General features: G+C 54.2%; 1 pseudogene; it reads left to right on the forward strand.

Moving 5' to 3' along the window:
* The first annotated feature begins 349 nt into the window (after nucleotides 1-349).
* LOC141474803 (feather keratin Cos2-3-like) lies at nucleotides 350-1252 on the forward strand (annotated as a pseudogene).
* The last annotated feature ends 11233 nt before the right edge of the window (nucleotides 1253-12485 follow it).

Raw genomic sequence — 12485 nt, forward strand, 5'->3', positions numbered from 1 at the left:
AGGTTCCTTCCAACTCTGACAATTCCATGATTCCGTGATTCTGTGACAGATGTTCTGCTCGATCTCAAACATACCAAGAAGGGAGGGCTTGTTACAGATGTGAAGATCAAAGACAGCCTGGGCACAGGCCAATATCACTTGCCTGTTCTGCACCCATCTGGCACCTGAGTGAGGCTTCAGCAGGCACTGACACATTCCTGCCCCAGAAATTATGGGGTCTCTCAGTCCCAGCACTCAGAAGAAACCTCCGTGAGGGAAGGTGGACAGCGTAAGCCAGGAAATGAGAAGGCGGCATCGGGGAAAACAAGCACCCATCCCATGTCATTAGCTGGGATGTTTTCTGCTCCTCATGAGCAGCTTAGAAAATTGCCACTTCTGTAGAAGCTTCCTCTGGGCCTGGGGCAGGTCAGGGCCACCATAAAAGCCAGCCCAACCCCTCGCTCTCTCATCCACTTCTCTCTCCTCCTTCTCCTTGAGAGCCAGGTGAGTCTGAAGCCCTTTCCCCATGTCGTTTTCTGCTCATGCAGATCTGTACTCCTCCATCCAGAGGTGGGCTGTGGTGCTGCTTCCTATGAGAGGGTGAAGAGGGGTGAATGCCTGATTCAGTGTCTGGGACTTTGTTGAGGGAGCTCTTCTGTTAAGAGACAGGCAGCAGCCTCCTTGGGTCTGGCGACGCTACTTTACTTTGCAAAGGGAATCTGGATCTTGGCTGAGGTTGTCCTTCACTGAAAATACTGGCAGCAGCCTGGTTGGGCATGGACGATCCTTAGAGAACTGTGTCTGGAAACCCTTTTGCCCCACTGCACAGTTTCTGACTTCTGGCTCAGCAGGTGCTTTTGACATGCTTGTGGTGGAGGGACAGACTCCTGGTAGACAGCTCCTCGTGTGTGCCTGTGTTCTATTGCCTCTCTGCCCTCTCTCCCAGGTGCACCTGCAGCCCAGAGACATGTCCTGCTATGATCAATGCCAGCCCTGCCGGCCCTGTGGCCCAACCCCACTGGCCAACAGCTGCAACGAGCCCTGTGTCAGGCAATGCCAGAACTCCACCATCGTCATCCAGCCCTCCCCCGTGGTGGTGGCCCTGCCCGGTCCCATCCTCAGCTCCTTCCCGCAGAACACCGTGGTGGGATCCTCCACCTCCGCTGCTGTTGGCAGCATCCTCAGTTGTGATGGAGTGCCCATCACCTCTGGGTGCTGTGACCTCTCTGGCATTTCCAGCCGCTACTATGGCAGAAGGTGCCCCCCCTGCTAAATCAACTGGTGACAGCCCTGACAAGGACCTCCAGGAACCTGGTGCTGGACTGAAGACAGAGCTCCTGGCCATTGATTTCAGAGAGGCTGAGCATCCAGGGCTGCCCTTCCAAAGGAGACCTGCTGGGGCTCTCTGAAAAGATGGACAAAAGCTAACTTCCCTGCCTGATTCTTTCTCCCATCTCTTGTCTTCTGTTCTTCTGGGCTGTAAGACACACAAAGACAATGTCGGACACCTGCTGGCACCTCTTCTACTGTGGAAAGGCCTAGGTGATCTCAGCTGCTTTCAGCAGCAGCTTCTTGTCCTCTCCCTGCTCTGGCCGCCTCCTCTACAAGTGAACTTGTTTCCCACTTCAGAGTCATTAAAGTTTTCTGCATCCTCACCTCTGCCTCCACGTAATCCTTTTCTTGGTGGACACTGTCTCATATTACCAAGGAAGAAAGACATTGCCTTGGGTGGTGGGGGACAAGGTGAGAGCACAAGCAGAAGAGGAAGGGGAGGGTGGGACACAGGGCAATGGGCCTCTTCCAGTCACTGTCTCTTGGAGCTGAGGAAGACGTTACGGAGCTCCTGCACAGCCAGTGGGTATCAGGCCCTGTATTCCAGCATCTCTGCTCACATACCATCCCTTGGCCTCAGAGCATGTCCTGCAAAAGGGAGACTGACCACTGCTTTCCCTTAGGGAGGAGCTTGGTGCTGCTGGGTGCTCTGAGGCCTGTGTGGAAGGGAATTCCTCCTGCTCTGGATAGCCCTGTGCTGGGAAAAGAACCTCAGTCAGAAGATGGCCCCAAAGGATGCAGGAGTGATGATGGCATAAGAAAAAGCCTTCAAAACAGCCCCTGACCTTCTCCTCCTCATCCTCCCACATGTCCCCTGAATGAGTGTCCTGGTTTGAGGTAAAACAGAAACCATTTTCTGTTCAGTAATTTTGCTTTGTAAGCTGGGCCTTTTCTAACTAACTCAAATCTGACATTAACAGCATATTGTTCAAAAACTGTCCACTCTCACCGTGAGAAGACATGATTATACCAAGGAATGGCATGCAGAGAGGCTCTTGTTTATATTTACTGCTATAACAACCAAGGTCAGGTAACTTCATTATTAGCCCTTTTAGAGCAACAGAAGCAGGAAAGTGTAGAGGGGTCACACCTGTAGGCAGGAGCGGACAGGACAGGTGACCCAAAACTGACCAACTGGGTATTGCATCCCATCTGCACCGTGCTCAGTATAAAGGCTGAGGGATCAAAGGGTCAACTCTCTTTCTTCAACAGACAATGTCTGAGGAGGACCCTGTCTGTTCATCTGCCTTTGATCCCAATCCGAGCATTCCTGACTCCAGATCCAAAATCCAGCTCCTGTCTGTCGCCAAGTCCAGTCTGTGACATTTCCCTGTGCCTGATGATGTTGTGGTCGTCAGCTTTATAAGGTTTTGTATATACTGTATACTTTGTTCTTCCTTTTTCCCCTTTTTTCATTTTATTATTTTTCTTCTTATTATTATCTATTATTTCAATATTTAGTAATATTGTCATTGAAGTAGTTTACTTCTTTCTCAAAATTCATAAATCTCATTATCTCTTCCTGTCTTCTCTTTGAGGAGGAGATAGTGAGGGGCCATCTGTCATTCTGATTGGCCAATCCAGCCAAAACTATGACAATGAGGGAGCACGGCCTGCTCCCAAGGGCAAGGGTAGTAAGGGCAGGACTCCTCTTCATCCTCTACCCGAAAAGAGTTCCCTGCACAGACCAGCAGTTACACAGATGTGCAGGGCTGAGGGGACTCATAGGTTGATGTTAAAACCAGCGTGGCCAGGCCGCACCTGAGGGCCACTCATGTCTCTCACACAACCCCAGCTCCAATTTGATAGGGCACCGCAACAACCTGAGAGACTTTCACCACCTTCTCTTTCTTCTCAGGCCACTGACAGTGTCCTCTCCTGGAAGAGGATCTTGTCCTGCAGAACACTGCATGTACAGCAGTGCTGCCAGATGACTCCCGAGTGCTCCTTCCCCCAACCTCAGCCTTGCACGGACACATCCTCCCCCTCCCCTGGGTTCTTGCACAGCCAAGGAAGCTCCCTGCACCGGGGTGTCATGCACAGCACAGAGGTACAAGGCACTGTCAGGGACCTCGACTTCCTTCAGCTGCAGGAGGCTGTATTTCCCCATGGTGTTCAGCTCAGTGGTGAAACGGTCACTGCGCTTGCCAGCTCTAGCCAGATAGGAGACCATCTGGGGACCTTGTCCTTTTCTCTGCTGGTACCAGAGCAAGCCCTGAAAGTAGGAGCTCTGGTACGTGCAGGTGGTTTGGAAGGAGTCTCTCTGCTTCACTGTGACTTCTCCTTCTTGCTGGGTGACAGTGACCTGTCCCATTGTGCCTGGAAGAAATCAAGGATCAGTGACTGTGCAGGGCAAGGCTCTGAGATGTAAAACAAGGGCAGAGGCAAAATGTCAGAGGAGAAGACTCCCTGTGCCTTTCTCTGCAGCAAGAGCCCCAAAAATGGGGGCAGCAAGGCAGTGAGCATCTTTGGGCAGGAGGCCTGAGACCTCAGCTCAGCTTGGATCCCACAGCACAATAATGCCAATTATCTCCCACAGGTTACTCCCAGAGGAGAGCTGTGCTTTCACCCAGGTCTTTGGTCTCTGCTCTCCTGCTGCCCGGAGTCTCCAGGGAACCAGCCTGTGGTATCTGGCCCTCCTGTGAGGGCCCCAGAAAACCTCCAGACAGGTGAGAGATGAATTGAACTCCGGTTAGAAGTTTCATCATGCTCCCCATTCCCTGTCCTCTCAGGAGGCTCCAAGGTCATGGAAGGGAGGCAAAAGGAAGCCCAGGCACTGCAGACTTGCAGGAGGAATTGATAGTCTGGGCAAGCTGCATGACATGTGCCAGCCAGAAGAGAGACTGGGACACCCTAAGAGTGTGAGTGGGATGAGAGAGCTCTCATGTCCCTGCATCAACTTGCAAAATCCCCTGTGTGTCTGAAAATATGTACTGCCGAGATAGAAAAGAGCTTCTGCAATGACATGGCTGTGAAACCCCGGGCCCAGACAGATCAGAAGAGAGAGGCAGCGAGAGGTGGATGGTTGGCAAGAGAAAAGGAAGGCAAGGGGTCTGTGATGGTCAGGAGAGGAGCTGTTTCTTTTCAGTCTCCTCTTTTCTTTTCCATCAGTAGCAGTATCTTGAGAAAGCAGGTAAAACCACATTTGTGATCTGATGTTCCCAACTCCTGCCCATAATTCAAGAGCAGCTCCTGCAGAGATCTGTTGAGGGGGTGAGGGTCTCCTGGGAAGAAGAGGAATCCTGCCACCAGTCAAAGCCAATGCTTACCCAGTGGTTGCCTCAGGAGGGCAGCGAGGACGAGATACCCGAGGTGCATGCTGAGACCGATCCTCCTGCGTCTGTGAGAGAGACTCAGAAAACCCACACGTCCCCACCAAGAGCCCCAAGAGAGCACAGCTGCCGGAAATGACTCTGCAGGGGGAGCAAAGAATGAAATGGGGAGGAGAAATTGCTTGTTCTTGGCACATCTCAAATGCCTGTGCTGCCATCTTCTTTCTTCATGTTGTTCCTGCAGCCAACACCTTCTGCCTTTCCAAGGTAAGGGCTTCAAGGGGGACAGGCCTGCACCTGGTGACCCACGTCTCTGACAAATCCCCTTGTGCAACACCTTGGGAGTCTCTCCTTCCCTGAGGCCTCTGTCTTCTCTCTCTCCGTCCTCAAGCCCTTGGCTGGGTCGGCCTCTCCTGGCTCCTGCACGGTGTCTAGTCCCAAGCTCCTGTCAGCACAGCCAAGGCTGCAGCTCCCACAAACACAATGATCGACACCCCAAAACCCTGCTGACACCAATTTTCCTTCTCACCCCCTCAGGTACCGGGGAATGTCTTCCTCTGTTCTAAAGAAGCTATCACAGGAACCAATAAATCATGTTTACTGCCACGCTTCCCATCCCATCTCATAAATCAGCTTCTGAAAAACTTATTGGGGAAAAAACACACTCAGACCCAAACAAACACTCCTCCCACTGGGCTATAGCCCTTCCATTTTCAGTTGCCTCAGCACAGGTAGGATCTGCATTTGTCCTTTCCTTATTTTTAGCATTCAATAAACCAACCAATCAACCCAACTATCTTTACTCTTTCCACAGCATAATTTAGGTTGGACTGGACCTGTGCAGGTCACCCATTCCAAGTCCTTGGTGGCCAACAAGAGAAGCAGCTGATTTAGCCTAAGCAATGCTGCAGCTGCTTTTGGAGAAGATTTCTAACCAAGCCATCTGGCTGGCACCTTGCTGCCTGGTGCTGCACTTGCAGAGCACAGCTGGGAGCTGGACTCCTTCCACGGGAGGCAGGTCACAGTTGGGGGGACCTGAGTGGGAGCCTTCCAGGCCAGGTGAGGACCCTTGGAAAATGCCAGCTCTGCTGGGAGCCTCTCAGGGCACAAGGCTTTTCCTCCCAGTGACTGTGCAGTGCTGTGCACAGCCTTCTGTCACCACTCCTGTGGCTGTGGAGACTGTGCCAGTGCCAAAAGCAGATGAGGAGATGCTCACCTCAGCAGAGCAGCTCTGTGAGCTCGAATGAGCCAGGTTAACTGACAGATGTCAGGGCTTGGCTCAGGCAGCTCAAATCTGCTCCTGATGACACCTGCGAACTATATACTAGTTTGTCTTTTGAAGAGAGGGTATTTATCTGAAGGCAGCTTCATTAGGCCACCTTCCTCTCTGGTGTCCCAGCCCCAGCACTTGTAGCTGCAGGCCATGGGTCTCACCCCACACACAACCCTTTGCTGCCACATGAGCATGTCAGAACAGCACCTCTCCCTGCATTGAAGCTGGAATTGGTCCCAGACCTCCACAACTGCCCTACAGCGATCATCAGGGATGGGCTGGTTCTTGTCAGACTCTGGGACTATTTTGACTTGTAAAGTGAGAACCCCTGGAGCTGCAGCATTCGGGATGGTCTCCATCTTTGACTTTGTCTCTCACACACGGACTTGCCTGAAGTTGCCAGGGCACAGGGGCAGAGAGCTGCTGGTGGAGTCCTGGTTCTCAGAGTGTGGGGAGAGGCTGGGCTTCCTCCTGTGCATCTGCCTCTGTCTGTGCCTGAGGGCGCATTTGTGCCTCCGTGTTTGCATTTGTGTAGGCGTTTGCAAATGCACATGTGAGAATGAGTGTCTGCCTGTTTGTGTGTGTGAACAAGGGCACTTCTGTGTGTGTCTGTGCTCGTGTTTGCATCCACACAAGTTTTTACAGGTGAGCAAGTGCATGTGTGTGTTGTCAGTGTGCGTGCGTGTGTGTGTCAGTGGGCATACGTGTGTGCAGACGGGCACATGTGTGTCTGTTTTTACAGGAGCTTGCATATATTTGTACATGCACATGTGAGTCTGCAAGTGTGAATAAATACGTGTGAACACTTATATGACTTGAGAGCTCCTTCATCCTCATTTCTGTGTGCAGTTTTCAGCATTTGCAGCCTGCAGGTCCCAGTGGTGGAAAGGGGCTTTTCCCACTCAGCTCACAGTGGAGTCCTCACCTCCCCAGCAAAAATTGCCTGCTCTTTGGAACACCCACTGCTGGGCCATTTGGAAGGTTTCTTCTCCAGTGAAGTTTCATATCTCCCCTGGGGTCCTCAGCTCTCTGGGGACACAGCTGTTTCTTCTGGGAACAAAAACCTCTTCTGTTTCTCTCACTTCTCCCCTTTCTTTCCTCAGCTGCCTGGGAGCAGCGACTCTCCCCCAAATCCCCCCAGTAAGGAGAGGAACCCTGCTGTGCAGCAGCCCATGGGTTCTGGCTATGTCCTCTTTTGGTGGGATAACCCACCGTGCGAGAGAGGAACCTGGTGCCAGAACTGCTCTTAGATGCCACAAACCCAGAGATGACAAGGACAACCTACTTTTACTCTTGGGAAAAGGCTGACGGATGAGGAGGGAGCAAGATAAGTTGGTCACCCGCAATCCCAGGGAGCACGTGGGGCACCCACTGGAGAGCTGCGCTGCGATGGGTGGGAATAGGGCAGCCCTGTAGCCCCGAGCTGAAAGGGCATGTGAAGGGGTGGGGGTACTGCTGGTGGGGACCCCTACCCCCACCCCCTTTCCACATGAACTCCAGAGTGGTCCCAAGCACCAGTCATGGCAGAGAGAACAAACTGTTCCTTATCGTTAAGTTCACCTGACCTGAGCAGGCCCAGACCTGTCTGTGCTGAGCTGGAGATATCACTTGGCAAACTCAGCAGCGCTGCCACAACCATGTCCTTGTCTTGCTCTAGGAGGCAAGCACCGTGCTTTCATATAAATAGGGGTTTTCAGCCTGGAGAAGAGAAGGCTCTGGGGAGACCATATAGCGGCTTTCCAGTACCTAATAGGGGCCAACAGGAGAGATGGGGAGGGACTCTTGATCAGGGAGGGGAGCCATAGGATGAAGGGTAATGGTCTTCAATTGAAAGAGGGGAGATTTAGATTGGATTATCAGGAAGAAATTCTTTACTGTGAGGGTGGTGAGACATTGGAACAGGTTGCCCAGAGAAGTTGTGGATGCCCCTTCCCTGGAAGTGTTCAAGGCCAGGTTGGATGCGACTTTCAGCAACCTGGTCTAGTGGGAGGTGTCCCCGCCCATGGCAGGGGGGTTTATCTCTAAGTAAATGCCATGGAAACTCCAAAGATGACAACACCAGCGAGTCTCAGCATGGACAGAATTGACACTTTGTGCTAAGCCCATCATGCTCCACCTTAAACTCCATAACTCGGGGTTCCCAGCATCTGAAGGGGCATAACGTCACCTGTGCTACCCCCTTTACCTTCTTGTCATATCAGGCAGTCTGCTGTCAGGCAACAGGAGGCTGCAGGCTGTTTTCCTTCTTTTTGCTCCTCCTGGAGATCACAACCAGATCAACTGCCTCATGAATGGGAGGAGTTTCCATGGTGAACTTCTCCTGCCATCCAGTGCCCAGCTGGAGACAGGGGCCTGCACCCACCTCTCATGGGATTGGTGAGAGGCCCCTTCGTAGCCTGCAATGTGCTCCTTGTCCCTGACTAGTGTCTGAAAGGAGGTAGAACCAGCAACAGCCAAAATGCACCAGGAAACAGGTGTCTGTCTCCCTGTCCCCACAGGCATTTCCTTTGCCTTCCCCCCAGGCCGCTGATGAGGCCCTTCGAGGGAAGAAATGCCTCTGGGAACAGCACCTCCTGTAAACATCCCACTGAGAGTCAAAGACACACCACCTCTCTCTGGCTGGAGACATCCAGCGCAATCTTCTTCAGCAGGTATTACAGTTACTTCTTTGCCTGGGGAGGACACCCTCCGGAGGGGTGGGAGGAAAGGATCATCTTATAAACTCCATGGTGTTTCTGCCTACAAGGGGATCCAACCCCTTATGGGATGAAGCTGAAAAGTTTTCAGGGTTGTGCATAACATGGGATGCTTAGAAGACCAGAGCAGAGACCATGAAAGGGAGGAATCGTGGCAATTTGGCTTGGAGCAAGCACTGGAAGACAAATGGAGACAGAGATGAGAGGAGTCGTTCCCATCTGACCATGTGTCTGATCCATGAGTGGGCCTGGCCATGCCTGGTGCTCTGCCTTGTTTGTCCACCTGCCAGTACTTCCCTGGAGACACAGTTATCAAGTCCAGCTGGGACAGGGAGCAGGGCTGATCCTTCACTCTGTGCCTCTCCCCATGGGCTTTGACCACCTCTGTCAGCTACTCGAGCCACACAGGATTCCCTGGGGACTGGCTGGAAAACCACAGTATCTTCCCAGAGGCCTCCTCTGGGAAGAGCTCAGACCTCCAGCCCCTCAGGGTAACACAGCAAATCTCCCTCTCACTCGCTCATCCAGTAGGAACCCGGCATCCCTTGAGGCTGCGCTCAGTGTGTCCAGCGCAAGCGTTTCCCCTGTCTCCTGGGCCTCAATTCCAAAGGTGCTTAATCCTGTCAAAGAAGCTCATGGTGTCACCACTCGCCCCTGTGGGGAGCGATTGAAGGTGCCTGTGAAGGTGCCTCTACATCCCCTCCTGCTGCTGCTGTGGAGCTTGATCTACAGACTCCATGCAATGACTTTATAATGCCAGCAAGAAACTTTTTCAAAGAACCGTGAGTTTCTGCAGCAGGAGGACTCAGTTTTACATTTTCTGACTGAGCGTTTACAAACTAATGAGCTGTGAAGCCCCTCCTGGCTGTCTTAAGGAATTGTTCTCAAGGTTGTTCTAATGAACGTTTTTGAGGAACATTTGGCATCAGCAGCTATGCCATGGAGTCCCTGTGGCTACACAGCAGAGGAAAGCACCTGCTCCGGTTTCCCTTGGCCTCGTCGTGGGGAAAGTCAAAAGACCACGCAGAGGCCGTGTATGTTCCATGTGAGCAGTGGCCGGTCCGTGGGGAGGGGCGAGATCTGTCGGGCTGCCTGTGGGCAGGAGGGTCTCTGCCGAGTGAGGGGCGGGAGAAGGTTTCTGCCCGGTGGGCGACTCCGGAGCCGCGTCGGGGGAACCTCCCAGGGTTTCGGGGCGAGAGGGCTGTGCGGCCTGGAGGGTCCCGGTGCCGGTGGGTCGGGGAAGGCGCCCCGGGGCGCGGGGCCGGGAGGGGCCGGGAGGGGCGGGGAGGGGCCGGGCGGGGCGCTGCGGCCCCGGCGGGAGGAGCGGCAGCGCCCCCTGGCGGGCCCGCCCGGGGCTGTCCCCCTGCCCCCGACACACGCCCGGCCCCGCCCGCGGCGGTTCCTGCCCGGCGGCAGGGAAGTAAAAAAGGAAATAGGAAGAGGGAAGGCATGACTCCATGAGTTATATGGAAAGACACAGATGAAAGGAGAGAAATAAGGAGCATTGGACATAGAATAAAGGGATGAGTTTTCCGATGGAATGTGTGATGGAATAGAAGGAGAGATGGACGGGAGGATGGTTCGAGGAGAGAAGTCAGTGAAGAAGCCAGAGGGGACTCGCCCGCCAGCCCCACGCACCCCGGAGCAGCGCGGCCAGCCCCGCCAGCCCTGCGCCCCGGCACCGCCGCATCCCGCCGCTCCGCCGCCCGCGCCTCGCTGCGCCCCGCCAGCCCCGGCTCTCTGCTCCGGCCGCCGCGCCTCCTCTCCGCCACCTCCTCTCCTCTCCGCCGCCGCCAGCTCCGCCCCGGGGCTCAGCCCTGCGCCGACGGCGGGGCCGGCCTTGCTGTCGCTGCTGCCCGCGGACAAGACACCCCGAAAGCACCCCGACCCCGCCCCGGGGCCCCTCGGGCCGGTGCTGCCCTTGCAGCCGGTGTCGCCGGCCCAGTGGCCCGTGAAAGGCCGGCGGCGGCCCCGGGAAGAGCGGCGGGGAGCGCGGAGCGAGCGGGAAGGCGGCGCCGCGGCAGAGACCGGCCGGAGCGGAGCTGCCCGCAGCGACACTGGGGGTGCGGGAGGGCCGGCACAGGCTGTCCCCGGCACGGGCACCTCGGCCACGGCGACGCCGCTGCCCTGGAAGGAGCCAAGGGGAGGGGGAACGGCACAGCAACAGGCCACGGCAGGAAGGTGCGGAAGTTAAGCGCTTGCTCTTTTTCCGGTTCTCTTACTGTCTCGAAATATCTCACTGGAAAATTGAACTCTTAAAACTAGATGTGGAAGTAAATGGCACGGGGTTCTGCGGGATGCTCTCAGTTATTAATAAAAAAGGAAAAGTAGTCAATCAATCAGGTGAAGTCTGCAGGGGATGCTGTGCAGGTGTCGACTGTCAGGCAAAAATGCAGGAAGCACCAAGTGCTGCAGGGCAGTTCTCGGGGCAAGGACAGGGAGCAGGGGAGGAGGTTGTGGGAGCAGGGGAGGTGGAACAAGTAAAGGGGGAGAAGCTGGACGTATGAAAGGAGAAATGAGTGCTGCTGGGAGAGATGTGGTCTGGGAGAGAAACAGCACCTTTCTGGAGCCAGATGGATCCTTCCTCCCTCTCAAACACAACAGCAAACTCAGCCCTCTATTCCAGCACTTTCTCAGGCAGCTTCTCTCCCCAGCTGGCACCATGACTCACAACTCCATGATCCTCCCTCCTCTTCCTCAGTCCTCAAGGGTCTCATGGAGAGGGTTTTAGTTCCTCTGAACAGGAGCTGTGTCTGACAGTTACTTCCCATTCCCCTTTCTGGGTTTTATCGACAGACATGCTGGGAGTTCCCAATTTCCCACTGTTCATGGCATTCATGAAAACACTAGCCAGTCCTGGTCCTACTACTGATCCCTACTCCTAGACCCTACTAAGAAGTGTCAGTCAGCTGGGCTTTGCACCAAGATCACAGCTCTCTGAGCCTGGCGCTCCAGCCCATTTTCCACGCACCTTATCGCTGAACAATTTTGTCACTAATTTGGTCATAAAGAAGTCCAAGAGAGGCTGGCAAAGGTCTTGGGAAATTCAGGGCCACAGCTCCTGCCCTTCCCTTCTCCAGGGTGCCTGGTACCTCCTGAGAAAGCAATGAGGTTGTCCCTTGGCTACACTAGAGCCTCAGCTCGGAAAGAGCAGCTCCACAGAGAGGGGACTCTGCCCTGGCTGAGCTCTCCCAGCAGAGCTCCCTGGCACTGCCCTCACTCAGGTCTCTCAAGGGAAGGGGGAAAGCCCTCGGCTGTACTGCCTCCAGTACTACAGGACACCTCTGGGGACAGCAGCTGGCAGCTGGCTTTGTGGGATGCGGTCTTGAATCCATCGTCCCTTCCCTCCTTGGGGCAGTTGCTGGGCACTCAGACTGAGATTCCAGTGTTGGGTATAGAATCACAGAATTGTCTAGATGGGAAGGGACCTTTTAGATCATCTAGTCCAACCATCAAGCTAACTCTGATAAAAACCATCACTAAACCATGTCTCTAAGCACTATGTCAACCCATCTTTCAAATACCTCCAGGGATAGTGCCTCAACCACCTTCCTGGGCAGCCCATTCCAGTGTTTAATAGTCCTTTCAGTGTAAAAATTTTTCCTAATATCCAATCTGAATCTCCCCTGGTGCATCTTAAGGGCACTTTGCCTTGTCCTGTCACCTGTGACTTGGGAGAAGAGACCGACCTCCGCCTCCCTACAACCTCCTTTCAAGGAGTTGTAGAGAGCAATAAGGCCTCCCCTCATCCTCCTTTTCTCCAGACTGAACAACCCCAGCTCCCTCAGCCTCTTCTCAGGGTGTGAAGGTGTTTGTGGGCTGAAGAACAAAGTAGTTCTCAGCTCTTTGGCTTTCCCTGTGCAAGCCACAGGGTCTGTCCTTCCACTCAGAGCACAGCAACATCAGGCTTCATGTTCCTTTCATTCAGTACCT

This window comes from Numenius arquata, chromosome 23 (assembly GCF_964106895.1).
Source record: "Numenius arquata chromosome 23, bNumArq3.hap1.1, whole genome shotgun sequence".
NCBI classification, from domain to species: Eukaryota; Metazoa; Chordata; class Aves; order Charadriiformes; family Scolopacidae; genus Numenius; species Numenius arquata.